We start from the raw sequence: 27204 nt of genomic DNA, 5'->3' as shown, positions 1-27204 counted from the left end.
AGTTGCTCTCTACATTGCCTTGCTCTAGCATTCAGCCTGGCATGAAGAGGCTACATAGGATGAGACCTGTCAATAAAGAGAAACTCATCACCTTATATTTAGCATCATCAAGGGAAGACCTTTGAAAGGCCAGCAGAGACTGCCCAAGCAGACTCTGAAGCCTACCCCATTAAATGGGAAGGATCTTGTATCATAGGTCTAACTGACAGAATGCTACCTGTGTGCCTATTGTCATTCATCTCTATTTTATTTGCCTTCTACATCTCCTTTCAGATACCTTCATTTTTAGTGCCATTGGGAACAGCTTCAGTCAGGTGCACCAATTAGTGTAAACTACATAACAGCAGGGGGGAATAATTACCAGTGGGTCACTTTGGGTAGTCAACATGTTTTTCCCTTCTTGGATACGAGCCCAATTCCGTATACAGGTGAAACTCGAAAAATTAGAGTATTGTGGAAAAGTTCATTTATTTCAGTTATTCAACTTAAAAGGTGAAACTAATATATGAGATACTCATGACCTGCAAAGCAAGATATGTCAAGCCTTTATTTGTTATAATTGTGATGATTATGGCGTACAGCTGATGAAAACCCCAAATTAACAAGCTCAGAAAATTAGAATATTAAATCAAACCAGCAAAACAATAATTGCAAATAGAGCAATATTGGACCTCTGAGAAGTAGAAGCATTCATATGTACTCAGTACTTGGTTTGGACCCCTTTTGCATCAATTACTGCCTCAATGCAGCATGGCATGGATGCTATCAGCCTGTGACAATGCTTTGGTGTTATGGAAGACCAGGATGCTTCAATAGCAGCCTTCAGCTCTTCTGCATTGCTCAGTCTCATGTCTTTCATCTTTCTCTTGGCAATGCCCCATAGATCCTCTATGGGGTTCAGGTCAGGAGAGTTTGCTGGCCAATCAAGCACAGTAATCCCATGGGCACTGAACCAGGTTTTGGTACTTTTGGAAGTGTGGGCAGGTGCCAAGTCCTGCTGGCAAATGAAGTCAGCATCCCCATAAAGCTTGTCTGCGGAAGGAAGCATGAAGTAGTAGTAGTAGTAGTAGTAGTAGTAGTAATTTATTTATACCCTGCCCATCTGGCTGGGTTTTCCCCGCCACTCTGGGTGGCTTCCAACAAAATATTAAAATACAATAACATTAAAAGCTTCCTTAAACAAGGCTGCCTTCAGATGTCTTCTAAAAGTCTGGTAGTTGTTTTTCTCTTTCTTCGGTAGTTTTATTGCTTTATTGTTCAGCGCCCAGCCATGCTCGAAGGATTCAGGTTCACATCTGGCAGAACCTACCCAGACGCCTGATGCATCGTACTGATCAGGAGGCCTCCTTGTCCTCTTCTGATCTCCTCAGTGTGACTCCTGGTGACCCTGCTGCTTCACTGGGTCTAGCTAAATCATCTTCAACTTCAGTGTCTTCCCCTCTGACCTGCTGGGCCTCTTGGGCCTTACAGCTGGTCCAGCAGGTGAAGAAGGCTCACTCTTTGGCTCAGACTTGACACTTGCCTGAGGAGGTGTTCTAGGTTCCCCCCTCTGAGGGACCCTGAGCTGTCCCTGCCTTGGGCTCTGTCCCTGTGGTGGATCCTGTTGCTCTGGACCATGGTCCCCAGCAACAAGTTCCTCTTCCTCCTCAACGTCTGAGTCATAGAACTGCTGTGGAATCACGTCTGGATTAGCGTGAAGACATCTCCAACCGGCTTGTTCACAGAACTCAGCGCTATTGCTGATAACCAACCTTGACTGGTTTCCACTTGGGTACGCAAACCGCCAGGCCTTTGAGCCAGGCTCATACCCTACAAAAATCATTCTTTTAGATTTTGGCTCACCTTTCTTGCGTAGAGCCTTTGGAATAAGCACCCAGGCCTCACAACCAAACACACGGAGGTAGTGTACCTTAGGCTTCTTTCCATGCAGCAAGAAATACAGTGTGTTTCCTACACTAGAGTTGTACACTCTGTTCTGCGTATGAACCACAAATCTCCAAGCCTCCGACCAATACTTTTGGGGTAGCCCTGCATCCCACAGGATCACAGACACAACTTCCTGCACCGTCCTGTTCCGTCTCTCCGCAACCCCATTCTGTTGCGGAGAGTAAGGAGTGGACAGTCTGTGGCTAATCCCCTTCTCCCAAAAGAAATCCTGTAAAGCAGAACCAGTGAATTCAGAACCTCTGTCACTTTGAAAGCCATGAACTTTGGTGGAAAAGGTTACTTCAACTGCGGTGATCCAATCCCTGATCATTTTAGCCGCCTCCCCTTTTTTTTCCTCAGAGAGAAGGTCCAACCAGACCTCGAAAAATCATCAACCAGAAGCAGAGAGTACTTTGATCCCCCCAGTGACTCAACTGACATGGGTCCATACAAATCTGCACGAATTAATTCAAAGGGTTGTGTGGTCTGTCTCTCTGACTTTGGATAGGAGCATGTCACAATTTTTGCCTGTTTACACGCATTGCAATCTAAAAAATTGTCACAAATATTAAATTTGCACCCTTGTGTCAGCTCTGGTGCTTTCTGAAGATATCCCCAATTCAAATGGGCGAAGTGTCTGTGCCAAATATGAGAACAACCATGGTGGGGCGCCACATTCACACATTTCCCCTTCGCATCTTCAGTGTCATCCTCTCCTGTAGAAAAAGGCACATTTACAGCAAACAAATTGTCTTTAGACTGCACTGTGTACACGTGTTTCCCATCCTTGGAAAACTCACACTTGGTACCTGCAAAAGACACATGATAACCATCAGTGAGTAAATCATGCACACTTAACAAACAGTTAGTTAAACCGGGTGCCGCAAAAGCTTTGACTTCATGCTTAAGAAAGGGACAGAAGAAAAAGCCTGTCTCTGTTAGTCATTTTCTGCTTCCATCCGCGATCATCACAAACTTCTGAGTTTTTACTGTCCTGCAATTTCTTAAAAGACCAGGAGATGGCACCAGCGTATTTGTCGCTCCTGAGTTGATTATTACAGTAAGAAAGTCTTGTTGTTGACATTCCTGGGTCACCATGGCAACAATCTCCTCGCTACCCCCCTCCTTGGGTCCTCTGCAAATGTCCTCTCTGGTTGTCACAGCAACAGACTCCCCCCGGCAGGGAGACTTGCCCACGACCTTCACAGCTTCCGTAGATGCAACTCTCTCAGTTGCCTTGGAGACCGGACTTGTCTCAGCATTCCCACACAACTCCACAGCTCTTATCTCTACTTGCTGCAGGTGGCCGGCCTTGAAGCCTCTAGCACGGCTAGGCTTCAGCTCTTGGTGTAAACAACTCTTGGCAGCTTTTGGAGAAAGAGCTGTCTCTGAGCTCACTGCCCCCCCCACTACTCACTGCCCCCCACTACTCACGGGGCCTCCAGGACATTTTCCTGCCCCCCCCTGTGGTGGGTAACGGGCTCCCAACACTTGGCCTCTCTCCAGGCTCCTCACACAGACACGTTGCAGCATCCATACAGCTCCCAGGCTCAGCGAAAGCACCAGCAGCATTGCCAGCAACAACAACAGTCGCTTTGCCCCCCTGTGGGCGCTCCCAGCTCCTCCCAGCTGTGTGTTGGCTCTCAATAATGTGGCCGGTGCCATCTTGCCTCTCCCTTTCGGATGCAGCCACGTCTCAGCCCTTGCTTCCCACCCCAGCTCCACAAGCTTCTCGGAGTGCTAGCCAAGCGGCCTCTGGTCCTTTTGCATCCAGGACAACTGGCACTAGATGAGTATCCACATTTTTAGCCAAAAAAGCAAGCACACACTTCTCAAGTTCACTTTGCTCTGCAGCCTTTTCAGCCTTTGCTTTCCCAGCTGCATGCTGTGGGGGCTGGACTACATCCCATAGCTGCTCCCCCACCAGCAATAGTTCCACTGTAAAGCTCCACTGCAGCCAATTTTGGCTATTCAGTTTCTGACATGGCAGTTTAAACTCAAAGCCAAGTCCTTGGGGCTGTGCCATTCTTTCCCTCTCCCTTCTGTGGCATTCGCTGTACTCACTCATTTCTGCCAACTGGGTGTTCCGGAAAGACCTGGCATCGCAGCTCCCTTGCTCCGCCAGCTTCCTCCGATCTGCCCTTTGAAGTCTTGGCAGTCGATCAAACTGACGTTCAGCAAATAAAGCTTCAAAGCCCTTTCTCACACGCTTCGTGTTGACCAGCCATAACCTCTTCGGTAGTTTTATTGCTTTATTGTTCGGCGCCCAGGCACGCTTCCCCTGGAAGCCTCTGTAGATCGTAAAGCAATTAGCAGAGTTACACAGCGGTGTGTGTCGAAAGAGCAGTAAATGAGTCCCAAACATTTCTTGTGTCCTAATATCTCTTTATTGGCACAAAAGAAGCATATTTACAAACTCCAACTTCCATCTGATTTAAGCTGCATCTTCTCCCTCTGCTTGCAGCGACACAACAACCTGCTTTCGATTTTCACTCAGTACACAGCATTCCAAGCTGCTCTCGTCACGTCCTGGCTTACTTCCCTTGTAAGCCCGTCCCCTCAGTCCCGAGGCATAGAAGGTTAATCCTTCACTACACCCAACATCTTTGACATCTGGTGGGAGGGCATTCCAAAGGGCGGGTGCCACTACCAAGAAGGCCCTCTGCCTGGTTCCCTGCAACTTGGCTTCTCGCAGCGAGGGAACTGCCAGAAGGCCCTCAGCACTGGACCTCAGTGTCCGGGCAGAACGATGGGGGTGGAGATGCTCCTTCAGGTATGCTGGACCGAGGCAGTTTAGGGCTATAAAGGTCAGCACCAACACTTTGAATTGTGCTCGGAAACGTACTGGGAGCCAGTGTAGGTCTTTCAAGACTGGTGTTATATGCTCTCAGCGGCCACTCCCAGTCACCAGCCTAGCTGCAGCATTCTGGATTAGTTGTAGTTTCACTTGCAGTAGTCCAAGTGAGAGATAACTAGAGCAAGCATTCTGCTGGTGAGACATTCTGCAGGCAGGTAGGGTCTCAGCCTGTGTACCAGATGGAGCTGATAAACAGCTGCCCTGGACACAGAATTGACCTGTGCCTCCATGGACAGCTGTGAGTCCAAAATGACTCCCAGGCTGTGCACCTGGTCCTTCAGGGCACAGTTACCCCATTTAGGACCAGGGAGTCCTACACACCTGCCTGCCTCCTGTCCCCCCAAAACAGTACTTCTGTATTGTCAGGATTCAACCTCAATCTGTTAGCTGCCATCCATCCTCCAACCACCTCCAGACACTCACACAGGACCTTCACCGCCTTCACTGGTTCTGATTTGAAAGAGAGGTAGAGCTGGGTATCATCCGCATACTGATGAACACCCAACCCAAACCCCCTGATGATGTCTCCTAGCGGCTGCATGTAGCTGTTGAAAAGCATGGGGGAGAGGACAGAACCCTGATGCACCCCACAAGTGAGCCCAGGAGTCTGAACACTCATCCCCCACCACCACTTTCTGAACACGGCCCAGGAGGAAGGAGCAGTACCACTGTATAACAGTGCCCCCTACTCCCAACCCCTCGAGACGGTCCAGAAGGAAGTTATGGTCTGATATAAGTAAGGTTGTTTATTATTTGTGCATTTGTATTCAAAAATTTTAATAAATATTTATATATATATATAAAAGGAATATTAGAAGACAAAATGTAGCACAATAGCATAATGTCTGAAATGCAAGAGAAGTTCAAATGGCTTATTAAACTTGCGTATTTATGTTCCATATATATATATATATATATATATATATATATATATATATATATATACACACAGAAGGATGTTATGGTCGATGGTGTCAAAAGCCGCTGAGAGATCCAGCAGAACTAGGAAACAGCTCTCACCTTTGTCCCTAGCTTGCCGGAGTTTGGCCAAGGCAGTTTCAGTCCCATATGAGGCCTGAACCCCGACTGGAAAGGATCCAAATGGTCCACTTCTTCCAGGCGTGTCTGGAGTTGTTCAGCAACCACTCGCTCAATCACCTTGCCTAAGAATGGATGATTTGAGACTGGGCGAGAGTTGGCCATATTGGCAGCATCTAAAGATGTTTTTTTAAGAAGTGGTTTGATAACTTCCTCTTTCAGTGAGTCTGGGAAGGCTCCCACACAGAGAGAAGCATTCACCACCCCACGGAGCCCATCGTCCAGCCCTTCCCGGCTAGCTTTTATAAGCTAGGATGAGACAGGTGGTTGGTTTCACTTGTCCAAGCAGCCTGTCCACATCCTCGGAGGTAACAGATTGGAATTGATCCCACACAACTTGACTAGACAGGACTCTAGCACTCTCCCGCCCTGCTCCCATGGGGGAGTCTACCTCTTCCCAAATCTGAGCAACTTTATCTGCAGAAAACTTTTCAAAATCATTGCAAGAGATCATGTGGCCCGTACTGGGCCCCAATGTAGCAGGTGGTTCTGCTAAATTGCGAGCCACCTGAAAGAGTCTCCTGCTGCTGTTTTCTGCAGATGCAATAGAGGTGATGTAGAAAGTCTTCTTCGCCGTCGCAGCCACCACTTGGTAGGCTCAACATTGAGCTCTAACCTGTGTCCGGTCAACTTCAGAATGAGTTATCTGCCACTGGCGCTCTGGCCGTCTCAGCAATTGTTTCATTGTCCTCAGATCCATGGAAAACCACGGGGCTGTCTGGGCTCCATGAAATCGGAGAGGGCGCTTCGGAGCCAAACAGTCAATAGCCCTGGTTAACTCCACATTCCAGTGGGCCACCAGGGAATCAGCTGAAAGGCCATCAACATGGGATAGAGCATCCCCTACCACTCTCTGGAAACCATTTGGATCCATTAAGTGGCGGGGGCAGACTATCCAAATCAGTCCCACCTCCCTGCAGAGGGGAAGGGTCACGGAGAAGTCCAGTTGCACCAGGAAGTGATCTGACCATGGCACTTCTTTCGTTTCGCTTTTACTTAGTGTCAGATCACCAACATCCATAGAGGTGAACACCAGGTCCAAGGCATGTCCGGGGCTATGAATTGGGCCAGACTTATTCAGGGACAGCCCTATGGAGGCCATGCTTTCCATGAAGTCCCGAGCGGCCCCTTGTAAGGTTGTGTCGGCATGGATGTTAAAATCCCCTAGGACAACCAAACTAGGTGTCTCCAGGAGAACATCCGTCACACCTGAAGCAGCTCGGGCAGGGAATCCTTGGTGCAGTGGGGAAGTTGGTACACCAAAAGGAATCCTGTACTTCCCCTATTGCCCAACTTCCAGAACATGCACTCAGAGAACTGGGTCTTCCCAGTAGGATGCCTGGTGCAAACTAATGACTTCCTAAAAATCACTGCAACCCCCCCTCCCCGCCCACAAGGCCTGGGCTGCTGTGCATAAGAGAAACCTGGTGGACAAGCAGTGGCAAGGACAGGCCCATCTGCTTCATCCAACCATCTGCTTCATCTGTTACACATGCCAGGTCAAGTCCTCCAAAATCTCATGGTAGATGGCTGCATTGACCCTGGACTTAATGAAGCATAGTGGACCAACACCAGCTGATGACATGGCTCCCCAAATCAACTGTGGAAACTTCACACTGGACTTCAAGCATCTGGCACTGTGTGCCTCCCTATTCTTCTTCCAGACTCTGGGTCCTTGGTTTCCAAATGAGATGCAAAAGTTGTTCTCATCAGAAAAGCGTACTTGGGACCACTGAGCAACAGACCAGTTCTTTTTTTCTTTAGCCCAGGTAAGCCGCTTTTGATGTTGTTTCTTGTTCAGGAGCGGCTTGACAAGAGGAATACGACATTTGAATCCCATCTCCAGGATCTGTCGGTGTGTGGTGGCTCTTGATGCACTAACTCCAGCCACAGTCCACTCCTTGCAAAAGTCCCCAACACGTTTGAATGGCCTGTTTCATTAATATACCTCCATTTTAGAGATGAAGCCTGGTGCTATGTTTATTGCTTGTTCTCCAGGCAGGTCTGCCATTTCATGCCAAGTTTGTGTGTGTTATTAGGCACTTCTGCATGAGGGCACACAGTGACACCATGATGTCTGGCACGCGCTTTCTTGAGGAATCATAGGAGAGCATTGAAAAGAAAAGACTGTATAGATCAGTGGTAGAAGCACATACAGTTGGCAAACAAAAACAGATGAAATGTAAATATCCACAGGTGGGTGGAAGAAAAGGTGAAGTGCAAATATTCACATTTGGGTGGGAAACAACATCACTGATATGCTAAATCATGATAAGAAAGGGCCATAGTTCAATGGCAGAGCATCTGTTCAAGACTGTTCAAGATTCAATCATCCATGGCTGGGAATTTCTCCTGTCTCGATTCCTGGAGATTTACTCTTAGTCATTGTAGAATATACTAATGTTCTGACTTAGTATAAGGCAGGTTCAAAATTCCTCTCATTGTGAGATAATTCCTGATTATTCCTCTGTTGATAGAAGCTTAAGCTGCTTCCAGTGGCCAGCAAGAAGCATTTGTGTTGCAGGTAACATAGTATACATAATTATCTGACCACGCCGATCCTGTTTTATAATCTTGCTTGTATGAAATTATAGATCTAAATGTCATAAGCCCCCGCCCCTTGATTTTGAACCTACTCTGAGTATGACCAATAGAACATATATTTCACTGACTAGGGCTGCAAACTGGTATCCAATTGCCTGGGAGAATACTGCACTGAACTGAATGAGGATGACATCCACGAAGACATGGATGGTATTGCTTTTACAATTATACATTATGTTCAAGAGTGAAAAGGAGGAAAAAATCACTGTACAACAACCAGCCATTACTAAATTGATTTAACGTGTATTTTATTTCTTGCAGGTATTTTAATAAATTTTATTGTGTTATAATTAAAATGGTTGCAAGTCACCCTGACCAGTACATGGACACAAGAGGGATGATATATACAAATTGTATGCTAAACTTTCACATTTTGTGAATTTAAGATATATAGTTCCATCGGCTTAGGACAGGAGTGCACATTAATATATATATATATATATATATATATATATATATATATATATATATATTTCTTTTACCATATAGGTGCTTACTGCTAGATTAAGCTCACAGTTTGGAATCCATAGGGCAGCAAATATATAACACAGTGAATTGTACTCTAATCTTTTCTTCTTATTAGCAGCTCCCTCTTTTCACAATAACTTGGCATATGGAGATCTCTACAGCCACTATAACAAACAAAACATTTGCTAATCAATAAACAGTCATCATCCAAAGATTTTGTTCTCCGACATATATTGGTTCCACTCATGTAGTGCATACTTGTAAGTTCGGGGTGTGTTTGTACAACATGGGCCTCCCCAGTGCCTCATTCCTGACCCTCATAGTAAGCAACGGCCCATCTAACATAACTCAAGACAATCCAGTGAACCACTTCTATGTGAAACATATGCATTGTTTGATGCTTACTCCTAGAATAAGCCCTAAGCCCCTACTCCATAGTACAAAAACATATAATAGGCAAATACAGTGATCTAAAACTTTCTCTTTATTAGTTGTTCCTTGCTGTTCAGTTCGGGCCTCATAATAATAATGTAGCATTTGGGGGAAAAGATACAACACAGTAAACCAGCACTAGAGCCCAAGATGGAGAAAACCTCCACAGCTACCATGTATTTCCCCTTGGTGCTCAGGTAGGTTGGGACAAAAGATATCCAAACGCTGCAAAACAGCAACATGCTGAAGGTGATGAACTTGGCTTCATTGAATGTGTCTGGCAACTTCCTAGCCAAGAAAGCCACAGTGAAGCTGATGATAGCCAGGAGGCCCAAGTAGCCTAAGACAAGATAAAACATGAGGACAGACCCTTCATTGCATTCCATGACAATCTCTGTAGTCTGTGAGTGTATATCCATATGTGGGAATGGGGGAGAGGTTGCCAGCCACACCATACAAATGCCTGCTTGAATCATTGAGCAGGAAAACACAATGGAATTGGCCAATCCTTTCCCCACCCACTTTCTCATGCTGGATCCTGGTTTGGTGGCCATGAAAGCAACAACCACCGTGATAGTTTTGGCCAACACACATGATACAGCCACAGAGAAGATGATGCCAAAAGCAGATTGTCGTAGAAGGCAGGTCAACTTCCTGGGTTGCCCAAGAAAGAGTAAGGAACAGAGGAAGCAGAGTAGGAGGGAAATGAGGAGAGCATAGGTGAGGTCTCTGTTGTTGGCTATGACTATGGGGGTATCTTTGTGCCTTATAAAAGTTTTGAGCACCAAAGCCGTGATGAGGGAAAAAGAAAGAGCAGCTGAAGTCAAACTGATTCCCAAAGGGTCTTCATAAGAAAGATAGGTTATTACTTTGGGGATGCATCTATTTCTGTTCTTGTTTGGATATTGATCTTCTGGGCATTTGAAGCATTCTTTCAGGTCTGAAAAAGCAAGAAATGCCATCACAGGGTCAAATTACATACAAAGCCAGGCCTCAGAAATGTTCAGCGTGGATGTTGAAGGCCATTGTCTCTGCTACTTCCAGTTTCCACACATGGAGTTAATCATTTTAGTATTAACTACATTCCTTCCCTCCACACTAATAATGAATACAGTGAATGCTTGGGTTGTGAACGTGATCCGTGCGGGATGCATGTTCGAAACCTGTGCGTTCGCAACCTGCAGCGGCACATCTGCGCATGGGTGGGTTGCTATTTGACGCTTCTGCACATGCGCATAGCACAATTTAATGCTTCTGCGCATGTGTGGCCGCCGAAACCTGGAAGTAGCCCATTCCAGTACTTCCGGGTTTTGGTGCATCCACAACCTGAAAAAACACAACCTGAAGTGACTGTAACCCGAGGTATGACTGTACTTGAGAAACAATGGAGTGGTTGATGGATCCTATATATTACACACAACAGTTAGCAGATCTACAACCTGATTAGCCAAATTCAGAAAGTACTGGCAGGTAGAAGGCATGGCACCCACTGGTCTGTCAGGGCAGGTTGAGTGCTGCAATCTGTGACTCCCTAGCCATGGATTGGGAACAAATTTCTCCCAACTAGCAACGTGAGCCTGGGGTATGTAAACTTAACATGCATACTTGGCCCTGCTGTCCACCCAAGTGTGCATTGTCTCTAAATACCCATAAAACTCCTTGAACATATGTTGACAAACCCCAACTATTTTTGAGCCTCTCAGGCACATGTTCATGTATCCTGACTGGCACTAAATTTCATGCATGTTAATCCTGTATGTATCAATATTTGATGTTCTCCATTACATACTTGTTTGGTTTGAAAACTTCCCTTCTGGGCACAGATCACAACTAAAGCAGCAAAATTTCTTCCCTTCCTCTTTTTTCTTCTGCTGACCAGGGGGGCAGGAATCACTACATACAGAAATGGGGACCACCTATCCATTTCAAAAAAAAAAGGCGAGAGAGCTCAGGATGAGAGAGAATATGGTTGAGGAAAATGCTAATCATCTGAAAGTCAGATAAGGAAGTGAACAGTTAAACCTCAGTAAATTTGGCACATTGACAATAAATGTAGTTATTCAATATCTGTCCTGGGGAAACTGGTGGAAACTATTTTTAAAGATAAAACAACTCAGCATATAGAAGAACAAGCTTTGCTGAACTAAAACCAGCCTGGCTTTTGTAACACCAAGTCCTGTCTCACTAATGTATTAGAGTTTTCTTTGAGAGTCTCAGGGAATAGACAGATATCCCTCTGATAAAGTGATGCAGAATGTGGAATATTACACCACCTTAGCTAATGGCCCAGGCCCTTAGTGTTTTGACCAATGCAGCATACATCCTGATTCCTCCATTTTACTCTTACTGCTTACCATTCAGCCGGCTAAAGCCTCCAAGGTCCAAGAGCATCCCATAAACCAGATCCAGCAGCACAAAAAGCTCAGTTGGTTATGTTGCTATCACTCAGACAATACTTGTGAATGAATGCTCACTAGGAAAAGGTGCTTTATCTCCTTCTCAAAGAAAAACAGGAGAAAAATGGGGTTCAGCCTAAAAAATAATGCTTGGCCCCCCAGTGGTGACAGTCTACTCACACATTGCTTTCTGAGCTTGCTTAAATACAAAGATGCCATGTTGCAGGCAATAGTTCCTTTTTAAAGTGGTATAATAGCTTCATTCAAGAAGATTCAAGTCTTCTACTGCTTCCCCTAGCCATGGGGTGTGGCATATTATTCCCTGACAATCAACCAAAGGGATTATTATACAATCGGGCCCAGTTATGATACAGATCCAATACAGACTGAAGGAAACGTCACACCATTATCTACCCTGAATCACCTATCTGGATAACAGAGAGGCTTTCTCAAATTCCAAAGAATCCATACCTGGTTGAATTTTCTGTGCCACATTATGAGATCCTCATTAATGGTGAATTGTTCCCCTTCAAGAGCATGTGGAACCACTCTTCCAACTTCTGTTTTTAGAAAAGAATTGTTTGGGAATATGTACATATTAAATATGTCAAAGCTGGGTACAAATTCCCCATGATCATCAAAAGACACCTTTTCACCTGCTGAGCTGTTAAACAAAATGCCTTGAAGAAACAGGTGCAGCTGGTGGGGAGAGAAAAATAAAATAAGAATAACTTCCTGGAATTTTTCTTCTGAATCTTTAGGAACACCTTTGTTGCTATTATATATTCATGAATGTTCCTTCTTTTTTATTTATAAAAAACTAATACCAAAATGTAAGGTTTTTTATTTTTTCAGATTTCAGTTATAGGAAAAAATGTAAATTCATACATTTTATGATAAAGTAGATTCATATGTTCCTATGAGTGATTACCTGTCAAAATGTTACCTGCCATGGCTGAAGATTCTGTAATTCAAGTCCTGTGCTACACAATGTTCCTTGGTGCTTGGTCCTGAATGTACACATTGCATGCAATGCGTGAGCTACGGCGTGGACTGCAGTGTAGATACTGTAGCTGTGCCCACTCATTGCCATTTCAAAAACAGAGCTAGGAACACTTTCCAGCTTCTCTTCCCCAGAACAGCGTTCATCATCATTATCTTCCATTAAGCCCAGAGAATTTGGAAGTGAACATTCAAAAACCTGCTCCCAAAAATCTCTGAGAAAACCATCTCCTTGTGGCGAGTAAGGATTTCTGTCTTGAAGAAAGGTTTGGAACCCCCGAGGTTCATTTGAGTGAATTGCAAAGGAAATGGTGCCTTGGAAAAATTGAAAATCCCATCTCCTTAAAAGAGGTGTTACTGCAACATCTATCTGGGCTGTCAAAATCCACACCTTGGTAAAAGATGGGTCTAACTTTAGCTGAGGAAATGACAAAGATATTATTGTGTTCAGTAACATGTATGTCATAGCTTCACCATAGAGCACAACTGCTCTGGCTTTTGGATCGCTGGCATATTTATGTAGCTCAAATCTTCCAATCTCATCAGGAGTAAAGAAATGGCCTTGACTTGTGATCCTTTGTGTGAAAGCTGAGCAAATTCCATTGTTGGAAAACAATAGCTCAATGGCATGTAAGAAATGGTCTCCACTGTCACTGTCCACAGCAAAGAGTCCAACCCATGTCCACCTGAAATGCTGGAGTAACCTTACAATGCCCAGGTGCTGGTGGGCTTCACTAAGGACCATGTTATAAACGAAAGGAACTTGTGTTGTATCTATCAGTTCCTTGGCAAAAGATCCATAAGTGAGCTGAAAGGACATGTACATGTGCTTTAGGGATATAGGAGATGTGTACCTGAATGCATGTAAATCCATTTTTAAGCATTTATGCATTTCTAGCTTTGGTTAACATTCACAGCATTATAGTCAAGAACCTGACAAATGTTGTTGATGTTGATCCCTGACAGCAACCACAGTGAATAACTCTTATATACATACCTGCTTCTAAGCCATTCTTTCTGTTCCTCTAGGTCTTGAAACATGATTTCGCCTAGTTATTCATATATACAAAAAACCATTTCAGTTCATAATTGTTCTCTCTTTTTTGGAACCACAAAATCAACCCCACAATGAGACCGGAATCGGACATCAGGTGAAGAAAATGCACAGATCTTACCTGCGGAATTTTGTAGAGACGTAGGATGTCTGCCATGTGGAAGGAGACATCAAAGACGAGTGCCCCAATAATGGCTATTAGGTTTTTCTGAGTATCACATCTATAGTTGGGGACAAATCTGTGCAATTTGCAGACTATCTCCAAAGTGGTGTGATAGGTCAGTTTTGCATCATAGTAGCTGTCACAGATGTGGAAACCGAGTGTCACATTCGGTAAGATCTTGGGATTCTCGTTGATGACATTTATTGCAAATGCTAAGGCCAGGATGTGCTGGTAGAACTTTGTCACCATACTGTGAATAGATCCAAAGATCCTTTTTAAACTAATACTACAGTGCATGTAAATATTTTTTTGGAATGCTGGGCCACTCTTACATTAAACCCAGCCAGATGGGTGGGGATGTAAATAGTAAATTATTACTATCATCATCATCATCATCATCATCATCATCATCAAAACAATTTTAATTTTGAACTCATATTATGCTTATTACTATATATATATTTCCATTGTGTGTCTTAAAAAGAAAATTCCAATGGTTTTGAAAGTGAACTATAGTCAGAAATGGCAATTGTAACCAGAGACAAAGAATCTGAATAATGTATTTAAGGAAGAGAATTTGTTAATGTGTATAGACCCACCTGGAAAGAAGTACCGTTTGGAAATGAGTTATATTTAGTGAAATCAAAGTGCTTTGTTGGATTTTCCTAGCTCAGAATCCATACAGTTTGCAGGATAATAGGAAAATATAGGGGAGGGGGTACTATACAAGTGCATTGTGGCAGGAAGTCTCTTAAAATTCAGCAGTCAAAAAAGGCTGGGAAACCTTTCTTTCGTTCCTTCCTTTCACTGTCCATCAATTTCTGGAGTCTTGGTTTTTTCTCCTACAAACCAGATACTCCTCCAAAAGCTCATTTTCAAGGTGGGTGCATTTTGCCATAATACCCCCATGTCGGTGCACACTGGAATCTCCTGCACTTCACTGCAATTCCCCATTCCCCAGCCTGAGTGTCGTTTTCAGATACTTGTCCTTTCCCAACTTTTTTTTCAATAATTGGTATTGCTCAGAAAAAAAAAAAAATACATTTCTCTATATGTAAAATCAGAATGATTTGAGACAACACTGAGTCCCCCATTTCAATGCAATGGGAAAGTCTGGGCACAACATGTGCATGTTTACATGCCTACGGTCACCTCTAGTCAGTCTCTAAATCATATACCTGAATTTTTTCTGTGCATTAATAAAAATGATCAAAATATTTATGGGGGAGAAATTAATTCTTTCTCTATTTATTTTTTGAAGCAGTTTTTTTTCTGGTAAAGGGAAGTGATATGGAAATGCACGAACAAGTGTGTGATACTGATCAATTGATGGAAAGGTGCGAAACCATCGTGAAAACTAACGAGGACGAAAGCTCAATAAATAACATATCATGTAAAGCTTATGTGTAAGTTTTGTGAAGCTTTTCAGGGTGAAACCTCTCTGAACAAATGTTCTGCAGGGGCCCTGGGATATATAAAGCAATGTTCTGGATGCATTTGACATCTTCTGTGCCTGTATTAAAGATTCCAAGCTCACATGACATGGAAAGGGGGGGGGTTACTTACATTGGAATATCAAACGGCTGATCTTCAGAAGGGTGTATCTTAAAGAAAAGTTCGGGAAATGGAGATGTTGTCTGAGAGGCAACTCCACCAATGATGAGGTCCCCTGATTGGTACCAGCTTTGCGGACCATGGAAGGGATTGTTTTCGGCACATTGCATGATTTCTCTTGTGCACTTTATGAACAGTAGGAGAAACTGGAACACACGGAGCCTTGCAATTACACTACCAAAGCTTCTCCCTGGAGCAGGTTCTTCTGCATTCATCTACATGCTAATGATTAGCATCAGTCTTCTTCTGCTTCTGCTTCAATTATAATGAACGGCAGTAGTCAGAACTGCACCAATCTTATCTTCAACAACAAAGTTGGAAAGTACATGCCTTGTGCAGCAGAAAACTTGAATTGCGCCCCCCACCCCAACCCTGCCCTGGACCACACATGTGGAAGGATTTATAGCCACATCAGAGTTGCATATACATTGTTGTGTGTTTTTCAACCATACACTGGAAACAGCCGGCTAAGACAATGAAATACAGTGATTGAGATAATTGTGGTGGAGATAATTACATTCGATGAAATATTGGCCTCTGGCGGACACCACTTGTGAAAATTCCCCCCTCCTCTGCTCTCTGATGGCAAAGTAACTGGGAGGAAGAGTCAACAGAATCAAGTGAGCAAACACCAGCTTCAAGTTTTGGCTCTTGGGTTGCATCCGATAAAGTGATGAAATATTCAGCCTAGATGTGGCAATGACACAACCGGAACCCGTTGCCCATGATAGCAACACAGTAAGGGGCCTGTTGTGGTGGATGAAATATCTATGTAATCCAGCGTCCTGTTTGCAACAGTGGTCAACCACAGATACCTATAGGAATTCCATGTACTGTACAGGACAATAGCAATTCCCTGCTGCTTATTTCTGGCAGTGGTGAATTAGTCTTAAAATGCATAGGTTGGTTGGCCATCACCATATCTTGTGGTAGTGCATTACCTGGGCTGCCTGTGTTTTATATCAGAGCTGGGAAACCACTAGTCTAATTTTGGTCCACCAGGTATTACAATGTGTCCCATGAGGCCATTTCCCCCATACTGTGGTATCTTGCCCATCAGCTGATGTCACTGCTGAGGTCCTCTGATGGACAAGGAGACAGGGTTTAATCTTGCACTGACTGTCTGCCCAGTTTATGGCAGGGCACAGGCACATACAACCAAGGCAGAGGGATGTAATCCCTGCTCAGCCTCTGATGATAATCGCCTAGCCATCTTGCCACCAGTGCTGCTATCTTTTTGCTTGTTCACAGTAGAAGCTGAGCTTCTTCATGGTGCTCTTTTTCTTTACTGTATAACCCAGATGTGGGGCATCTTAGGCTCCCAGGCCTTTTTATTTGGTCCTTGGAACTCATCGCAGGCTACATCCCACACTGATCCAGCTTTGCATACAAATGTTGCCCTCCTGTGGAGGATGGGTCAGTGTGTCTGGCTGGTAACCAGAAGGTTGTTGATTTGAACCCACCCAGGGATGGCTGTGGACAGGATTCTTACATTGCAGGGGGTTGGAATCTACAGTTATATGATTCTCCCTGTAAAGAATGTCCCTGTGAATTCTAATACTGTGCAGTCTCTTGCTTATCTGCATGGAGGAACAAAAGGGATATGCAAAGTTGAACAGACACTAGTTTACTGTACCAAACTAATACAGTTGTACCTCGGGTTAAGTGCTTAATTCATTCCAGAGGTCCGTTCTTAACCTGAAACTGTTCTTAACCTGAAGCACCACTTTAGCTAATGGGGCCTCCTGCTGCCGCCACGCCACCAAAGCACGATTTCTGTTCCCATCCTGAAGCAAAGTTCTTAACCTGAAGCACTATTTCTGTGTTAGCGAGTCTGTAACCTGAAGCGTATGTAACCTGAGGTACCACTGTAATCACATTTGCTGTCACCACTACTCTTGTCTCTGGACCTTGACATGTGGCTCTCGGGAGCTTGCCAAAAGGGGTATGTGACTCTTGGGTAAAATTGGTTCTCCAGCCCCTGATATAAGTAATGGTTTGGCAACCTCTGACTTTCCAAATCTCCCTAGGTTTGTTGTACACTAATACAACACTAGTTAGTCTAGCACAAACAATGGTTGGGGATGTTGGAAGTTGTAGTCCAACAGCCATAGGAGGCTCCCCATCTCTGGAACCGGCCACAGAGAACATAAAAAGAGGGTGGTGGAGTATGGCAACATGAAGAGGAGCTGATAGAAAGAGAAGGCAGGAGGATTTGGGGTAGGATGAGAAGATCTGGTGGTGGAGAAGAGCAAATGAAATTCTGCAGTAGACACACATGGACTCTAGAGGGCAAACTACTGCCATTCATAAGGTATCTGGATGAGTTAAATGACAGGTGGATATAGACAGACAAATAGGCAGGGTACATTTGATGCCCTTTTAAATGTGTTATGGGGGGGAGATTATTGGCTTGTTTTTGTTCTTATTTTTATGATGTATTTTGTATTTGTAATTTTATGTTGTGACCACCCTGAGATCGACATATATAGGGAGATAAACAAATTTAATAAACAACATAGGTATCTCGCCACTGCAAAAACAGGATACTGGTGTAGATGGGCCTTTGTCCTGGTCCAGCAGGCTCTCTCGTGTGTTGAAAGTTGAGAGAGTTCTGCTAGTAGCCTATGCTATATGTTCCTCCCCTCCACTGCGTCACTTGACTCAGCTCTGTTAAGTCTGACATCCTGCATTATGAACTGAACAAAATGGCATTCCCATACCCTCCAACATTTCTTCGATGAAAATAGGGACGTCCCATTCCATAATGATAATTTTACTATTTATACTCAACACACCTTACTGGGCAGCTTCCAACATATATAAAACCATAATAAAACAATAAACATTTTTTAAAAACCCTTTCCTATACAGGATTGCCTTCAGACGGCTTGGAGATTGGATAACTCCATACCGTCCAACATTTATCCAATGAAAATAGGGACATCCCAAGGAAAAGTGGGACATTCCAGGATGAAATCAGAAATTGGGACGGCTTCTCTAAATTAGGGATGTCCCTGGTAAATAGGACACTTGGAGGGTCTGCATTCCAGGTCAGCTGCCACCTTCCCTGAATGCTGTCTCAGCAGGTGATGGCTGTGCGGAGGTATTTTCCTAGCCAATGGGAGCCAGAAAAGGCCTCCTTACTGGCCAGGAGAATTGAATCCCAGCACCTGTTCAATTAGACCAATTGCTGGCAGCCATGGAGGTGGGCACTCTTCAGGGGACACGCCCAACAGAGCCGGCAGGCTTCACTTGGGTGTGCACTCGGGGGATTTACGGTGGTACTTCGGGTTACATACACTTCAGGTTACATACGCTTCAGGTTACAGACTCTGCTAACCCAGAAATAGTGCTTACGGTTAAGAACTTTGCTTCAGAATGGCAACAGAAATCGTGCTATGGCAGCACGGCAGCAGCAGGAGGCCTCATTAGCTAAATTGGTGCTTCAGGTTAAGAACAGTTTCAGGTTAATAACGGACCTCCAGAACGAATTAAGTACTTAACCCGAGGTACCACTGTACAGAGGACCATTTTTAAGCAGAGTCTTTAAGGCCATATCTCTGGGGTGCTGCAGCAGCAGAATTCCTGCAATAGCAAGGGCTTAGACTAGATGACGTCTGAGTTGCTTCCCAATCCTATGATCCTAAGACTTTATAACATATTTGACTGGATTCTTTTTCTTATAAAAAGTTTTTTTTTAGCAATCTTTATTATTTAATCATCTTCTCCCATAAGCAACTATTAAGAACAACAAGCAAATACACTTAGCCTACTTGTAGACAGATCTATCCCATCTCAACTCTCATATGAATTGGAGCCCAGCAGCTAAAATAAAATAAAATAAAATGGTCTGAAATACTGAGGGAAACAGCACATTTCCAAGCAGGCACTTGAGGGCCTCGAGCAACTCAGCCATTTGATATCAGTTGAAAGCATGAACAGGCACCAAACTAAAAGGTTATGCAATATTCATCTATCTATCTATATATATACAGAGAGAGGGGACAGAGAGAGGCACTTCAGTACTGTTTTGAAGACACCCCGTGCAAAAAAATACATTTAAAGTCTCAAGATCCAGCAAAGGTCTGCTAACATAATATTCGGACCCATCTAGGACGTAAGGTTGAGCTGAGTTGCTATTTTGGTTCTTTACGTCCACCCGCACCACCAGTATCTTCTAGTAAATTCATTTCTATTTTGTAAGAGAGCTTTAAAAAAAAAAGATGCCATGCTCACCGTGCTGGAGAAATTCCCATCTGTTTCTTACTAGAGCTACTGTGCACATAACTCTCTTTTTAAAAAAATCAACTGCAGCAACAAGTGAAGGAGGTTTCAGAATCACTACTTGTGTTCTGTTAGATGGTTTTATTACTAGCTGAGCGGTGTACCTCATAAGGGGGAGTACGGAACGTATTTACTACTTTGTACTGAGTTTGTACTCTGTTCACACCCCTACACCATGAAGACTGGCTGATTCGACGCATTTCCAGCTCACCATAGTCAATCTCTTCATACATTTCTTCTTCTTGAATCATGTCCTCTTTCGGTGGTCTGTCACCAAACGTTGGCAGGAACCACAGATAACGATTTGGGAAAAATACGATCACTTGTCCCCATATCAATGTCCCTAGGCCAAAAAAGATGGACCACAACCACTGCTCCAGTGAAAGCTTTGTGCAGCTAAAGGGCTTCCCTCCAAGCTGAACAATGATGACCTGTACGACCAACGTTCCCAAGCTGATAAAGCAAAAAATGGTATTACTGAATATCCCCGAGAAAACATTCCTTTCCCCATGAATCTTCCGTGCGTTGACTTCGTTAAAAATCTGCATCATTACAAATGTGTTAAATACAATGGTGTAATGCTGGGTGGGAGGGTAATTCATGGGCACATTTCTTGCATTTTCTATATCGAAGAATTTTTCACCTGCAAATACAAGGGAAAATACAACGACCATCTGGTAAATGGCGTGGAACAAAATGTTTTTCAGCATTGTGCGGGAGATAAGAGGCTTATTTCTCCCATAAGGCTTGCGTAACAGCAGAGCTTCAGTTGGCTTTTCTGTTGCTAAAGCAAGAGAAGCAAAGGTATCCATTATGAGGTTGACCCACAACATCTGAACAGCTTTCAGGGGGGAATTCTGGGTGACACACGCACCAGTAAAAGCGACTACAACGGCTACCACGTTAACAGTGAGCTGAAACTGAAGGAATTTGGAGATGCTGTCATACACATTCCGACCCCACATGACAGCTTTGACAATGCTTGAGAAGTTGTCGTCAGTGATAATGATATCAGAAGCTTCTTTGGCAACATCAGTTCCAGCGATGCCCATTGCAAAGCCAACGTCGGCTTTCTTTAATGCAGGCCCATCATTGGTACCATCTCCAGTCACTGCTACCACCTGCCTTTGTTCGGTGATGTTGCTGTTAATGATCCCTGTGACCAAGTTGTACTTGTCCGCAGGTGAGGACCTTGCAAGGACACAAAGAGTAGGCCAAACTCTGTCCATTAGCTCTTGTTTAATCTCTCCATCTGGGCCACGTATCAGCCGATTAAAATCATGACCCTCCATGCACACAGAGGCTTCCCCTTGCTTCAGAATGCCACATTTTGTAGCAATTGCCCGAGCTGTGTTGATGTTATCCCCAGTAATCATACGTACGACAATGCCAGCTTTCTGGCATTTTCTTATTGCATCAGGAACTTCAGGTCTCACCGGATCTTCGATGCCTACAATTGCAATACAGGTCAAGTCCTTGAAAATCTCATCCTCGTTGTCCCAGTTGGGTTCTGAGTAGGCAGCTGGGAATTCCTTGAATGTCAGGCCTATGGTGCGGAGTCCCTCAGAGGCCATTGGTTCAATCACATTATTGATCACATTTTCTCTGTCTTTTTTGGAAAAAGGTCCTGAATGCCCACTGGCATCCAATATGCGGGTGCATTTCTTAAGCAGTATTTCAGAAGCTCCTTTGCTGTACAGCCGAAAGCTGCCATTGGGTTTCTTCACCACTGTGCTCATCGATTTCCGGTCGGAGTTGAAGGTGTACACTTTGTGCAGTGTCTCTTCCGTTATCCTAGCCCTTACAGCTTCAAAATTCTGGTTCAGTTCCAATAGCAAACCAAGTAAGGCGCATTCCGTTTTATTGCCAATTTGGCGAGGGAGTCCTCCTTCCTTTTCAGGAGGCAGGATTGTAGATGTATAAGCACAATTTACAGCAATGCCTTCAAGCAAGTAACTCAGTATGGTGGGCCGAATCATTTCAGGGGTGGGGACAACTTTATAATGTGCGCTACCAATAAAAATCTGGACTACTGTCATTCTGTTCATGGTCAAAGTCCCTGTTTTATCAGAACAGATTGCAGTTGCATTTCCCATGGTTTCACAGGCATCCAGGTGCCTCACGAGGTTATTATCCTTCATCATTTGCTTCACAGAATAGGCAAGGGAGATGGTGACAGCCAGTGGCAGACCCTCTGGAACAGCTACGACCAAAATGGTCACTCCAATAATAAAGAACTTCACCATGTGCTGTATATAAATTGGTGTGCATTCAACAGTCCAAACACGCTTCTCAATTACAAAGGTTTGAACAAGGAAAAAAACAATAAGGACGAGGACTGTGATCACTGACATTGCCAGGCCTGCTTTGCCAATCTGAAGGGCTAACCGTGTGAGTTTTGCTTGCAGAACTGATTTTTCTTTCGGGTGTGATGTAGGCTTCTGGGCACTTTCCTCGTCCTCAACCTGGTTTCCAGACACTTTGCGGGGCTTGGGGGCAGATTCCTTGCTGTGTCCAGGAGTCATGTCTCCTGAATTTTTCTGCTTCTTCTCTGGCTGGTCATCTCCGACTCCGAGTAAAGTGAGGATGATCCCTGTTTGTGAGTTTATGCCCACAGCTGTAATAACCATTCTCCCAGAGCCTTCCATCACATGGGTACCTGAAAGTAACATTGGGTCCTCTGTCAATGACTTCTTGACATGATCTGATTCCCCTGTAAGGGAGCTCTCGTCAACTTTCAGATCATGCCCCTGGATAAGCAAACCATCAGCTGGCAAAAGGTCACCATATTTGATCTGTGCAATGTCCCCAACCACTAATTCAGCTACTAGCACCTGCTTGCACTCCCCGTGCCTGATAACAGTAAACTTCTGCTCACTTTCAATGCGACTCTGCAACCCCCTAAATTGTTTTTCCTTACTCCAGTCATTGAAGGCAGTTACCAACACCACACACATGACAGATAAAAGTATTGCAAACCCTTCGATCCAGTCAGCCTCCTCGTCTTCCTCTTCTCCTCCGGGCCCTTCCGCATGGCATGCTGCAAGATTCCCTCCAGGTGGCTGGTAAAAGGAGAGTCCCAGGGAGATGATGGCTGCAACTTCTAAGATACATAGTGTCATATCCTGGAGTGCTTCCCACATTAATTCCAGGAAAGTTAGGGGCTTCTTAGGTGGTATAAAGTTACTTCCGAATACAGCTTTCCGTAGCTCTACTTCTGATTGGGTACCAACGATTCCAAGTGTGGGTGAAGTCTTCAGTCTTTTGCAGATTTCAAAGATATCACCATAAAGTTCCTTAATTTTCTTCACTGCCTCGGACTTGCGGTATTCCATCAGGTGTCGCAGCTCTGAGAGAGTGACCCCAAAGTTTTTATCAGCAGTGTCTCTAGTGACCATCATCCTGTCTTCTTCCACAGAAAGAAATGAGAGAATCAAGATGGCTGCTATTCTGTATCCACAATCAAGGAAGGGGTTTTTCCCCACCCCCACACCCACTTGGTCTGTACAGAGGACAGCAGGGGGTACTGTCAGCTCAATAGCGGAGGGCCTTTTAAATTCAGAGATCCATCATCATTTACGTGTCTACACAAGTTCTTTTAGATTACCTTCTGTATTATTATTTTTTTAAAACCAGGCAAGAACGATAGGCTCAGGTCTTCATTTATTCTCAATTTCCACACCTAGAGACACATGTTCTGTGTGTTTGCTTCAGTTCTTTTCTTGCTCCATGTTCCCAGCTCAGCCCTGTCCCGACAGCCTGGGATCACTAGCTCTACGTTTCAGGAAAAGGGTGTAAAACACAGCTCTGTATTTCAGGCTCTTTCATTTCCCCATGTTGGTTTATGTCTCCTCAAAGCGGCAGTTACAGGAGGATGAGAAATGGAATCAGAATCCTGCCAGCAGCCAATGAATCATGGCTTGTGTCACATTTCCTCAGCTCTGAGCGTACATGTCACTCATAGGTGTGGTGAGTAGAGTTCAGAATTCTAAATTCTGATTCTGTTTTCTTATCTCTTTAACTTTGTTGATGAATTCTGCTGCTGTTTTGTCATCGCTTTAACTTTCTCTGGTGAATTATGAGGCTGCTTCCAGGTGGCCTTAACTTTGCTTGGTGAATTCTTATTCTCCCCCCGCCCCCAGTCTAAACTTTTTTTGGGGGGAAGGGGGGGTTAATTCTCTCATGCTGTTCTCTGATTACCTTCACTATGAAAGATGGATTCTGAAGCTGTGGACCCCAACAGACAGGGCTTTTTTAAGGGGGGGAGGGTGTATCTACTGTAATAGTGGTAGATTTATACTGGATCCACTCACAAGACACTTCTACATTATTAGTTCTTCTGAGATGCTTCCCCAGTGTTACTGCATTATTACCATCTGTGCCCTTGCACCATAAGTGGGATGAAAAATAAAGCAGAACATTTGTGGGAGGAAAAGATTATGAATAACCAATAATGCTGTGCACTGGATACAGCTGAATCCCAAGTCAAATTGGACATATCCAGAGGGATTTGAGCCTCATCTGAGTCACATTTAGACAGCTACAGGTCACCATAGGTCAGGTTGGGTGGCCAAGAACAATTTGGAGCTGTCATGAACTGAGGTTATGGCTTCAGCCTAGCGATCGGCCAGAAATGGTGAGCATGCAGGCATCCCGTTCCTCTTCAGCCACAAAAGGGAACTATCACCATCCTCTGTGGTTGGCAGGAGCAATGAATCTAGGAGTGACAGATATACAAGGAAATTTTCCTGGTGGTGGTGAGGGCTGGGCAAGCACACTCTTCCCCCGCCTGGTATGCATGCACACATACCTGCCCCAGGTGCTGGTGAACACCCCCTGTTGGAGGATATGAAGTTATGCAACCCCTCGAGCCAGGGAGAGAAATAACTATACAGCCTTTAGAAGATATCTGAAGGGAGCCCAGTATAGGGATATTGTTTATTGTTTATTGTTTTATTATGATTTTATATGGGAGGCAGAGGAAGACAGGATTGCCTGGTGTGCTCTGGTCCATGGGGTCACAAATAGTTGGACACGACTAAACGACGAAACAAGAACAACAACAAATGATTTTATATATGTTGGAAGCCACTGAGAGTGGCTACGGCAACCCAGTCAGATTGGTGGTGCATAAATATAATAATAATAATAATAATAATAATAATAATAATAATAATAATAATAGGTAAAGGTACCCCTGCCCGTACGGGCCAGTCATGTCCGACTCTAGGGTTGTGCGCCCATCTCACTTAAGAGGCCGAGGGCCAGCGCTGTCCGGAGACACTTCTGGGTCACGTGGCCAGCGTGACGAAGCTGCTCTGGCGGGCACCAGCGCAGCACACGGAAACGCTGTTTACCTTCCCGCTATAAAGCGGTACCTATTTATCTACTTGCACTTTGGGGTGCTTTCGAACTGCTAGGTGGGCAGGAGCTGGGACCGAAAGACGGGAGCTCACCCCGCCGCAGGGATTCGAACCGCCGACCATACGATTGGCAAGTCCTAGGCACTGAGGTTTTACCCACAGCGCCACCCGCGTCCCTAATAATAATAATAGATGTCCCTATTTTCAGTGGAGAAATGTTGGACGGTATGCTGCCCTACTCTATTCCTTATTGATGGGAAATACTTTGCCATTCCCGAAATCATGCCTGCTTACTGTATAATAATAGAGAGGGAGAGTTGAGAAAGGCTTGTGTGACTCTTTTATCTGGAGGCATATGTAAATGTAGGGTCAGCTTCCTGTTTAAATCAGCCAGACTCCCTCCCAGCCACATCTACAGCAAAAGGCAGAAAGTGTCTTAAAGCTCAAGTTGGGAAAATGCTACTTTTATTTCCAATTGTTTTCCTTTCAACCATCTTTGGGGGTAATTTTTCTCCATTTCATCAGTTCTAGGGTGTTCAGTTCTAGGTTAAACATGAAGGGGGTCTTAACAGTATATATCTTTCTTCCTAGGTGTCCAATCAGAGGTTCGGCTGGAGGAGTCTGGAGGAGATGCCAAAAGGCCTAGCGAGTCTCTCCGTCTCTCCTGTCGAGCCTCCGGGTACACCTTTAGCAGCCACTGGATGAGCTGGGTAAGACAGGCTCCCGGGAAGGGTCTGGAATATGTGGCAGAAATAAATCCAGAGTCCACTACCTTTCGCTACGGGGAGAAAGTGAAGGGACGATTCACCATCTCCAGGGACAATTCAAACTTTTTGTTGTATCTGCAAATGAACAACCTGAAGCCCGAGGACACGGCTGTGTATTACTGTACAAGAGCACACAGTGAGAGAAAGTGATACTGAATCCTGGCAAAAACCCTCCTTCACTCATGGCTGCTAAATTTATTAAGCTGCAAGAGACTAAAGAAATTGATTCCAGTCGCTGGGACAATAGTTTGATCTCGTGTTACCATTCAGAGATAGACAGAAATCCATCTCTACAGTGGTAAATGTGTGGGCTCTCTCCAGACATGTGATAATACATACATAGCTAGGTCAGGGGCAAAGCCTGCCATTATAATGCTGCTCTTAATTCAGATTGTGATTGTTTCAGATATGAACGGGATCCAGAAAAACGATTCTCACCTTTCCTCTCTCTTTGTCTCTCCATTCACGAGCTACCAAGCTACACTTGCTTTTCACACTTCACACAGAGAGTAATTGCTAGTTCCCTGCAGGATAGATTTATTCCCATTCAGAAAATCTCATATTAAATGTAATTGAAAAGACTTTACACCCTGAAAAAGAGACAATGAATGTACTTTTGTAAACCAAGAAAATCTTTATTTTTTAAAAAAATTAATAGAAATAGAAAAGATTCAAAGACACGAAAGGCATTTTATAGTACTTCTCCCCTCATTCCCCAACCCCTCATCCAAAATATACAAAATGAAAAGTGAACATGGTCAGTCTCCATCATGTATCAACAGGAATTAAAAGGAGAGGTTGTGGCTGATGGACCAAAAAGAAATCAAAATATCTGTCCTCCATAGCTGCCTGGAGATGAGAATGGAACTGAAATGGAACTCTGCTAAACTGTTGTGCTTGGTGGTTTGTGGACCCCTCTTCTGGTGTAAGCTGAGGTGGGTGGCTTAGCACACAAATCATTTCCCTAGGTGCACCCAGATATGGTTTGTGTTTACCTGTGTCTGTGTACCACAGGCATGTGAGACACCTACTCACCTCTCCACTGAGATGAAGGATAAGTATAAAGTTGAGGGGCACACTATTCAGGAATACTATTTGCTGTGTTTGGTTGAGGGCTCCATCCTGGCTTGGACTATTGGGAATGTGGTCCCCAATAGAGTTGGCCATGCTGCT

At 44.4% G+C, this 27204-nt stretch overlaps 1 protein-coding gene and 1 pseudogene across 2 annotated transcripts in view; both read right to left on the bottom strand.

Moving 5' to 3' along the window:
• Window positions 1-27204, bottom strand: part of LOC309326595 (vomeronasal type-2 receptor 26-like) — a 406890-nt gene that overhangs the window by 160007 nt on the left and 219679 nt on the right. The window lies entirely within an intron of this gene.
• Window positions 19944-23792, bottom strand: LOC309326558 (plasma membrane calcium-transporting ATPase 1 pseudogene; annotated as a pseudogene). The gene has a single exon. The product of its transcript is annotated as a plasma membrane calcium-transporting ATPase 1 pseudogene (transcript).

Source organism: Podarcis erhardii, assembly GCF_964252035.2.
Source record: "Podarcis erhardii genome assembly, chromosome: 13".
Lineage (NCBI taxonomy): Eukaryota > Metazoa > Chordata > Lepidosauria > Squamata > Lacertidae > Podarcis > Podarcis erhardii.
Note: the sequence above shows the minus strand (reverse complement) of the source record. Positions and strands in the feature narration are given on the sequence as shown.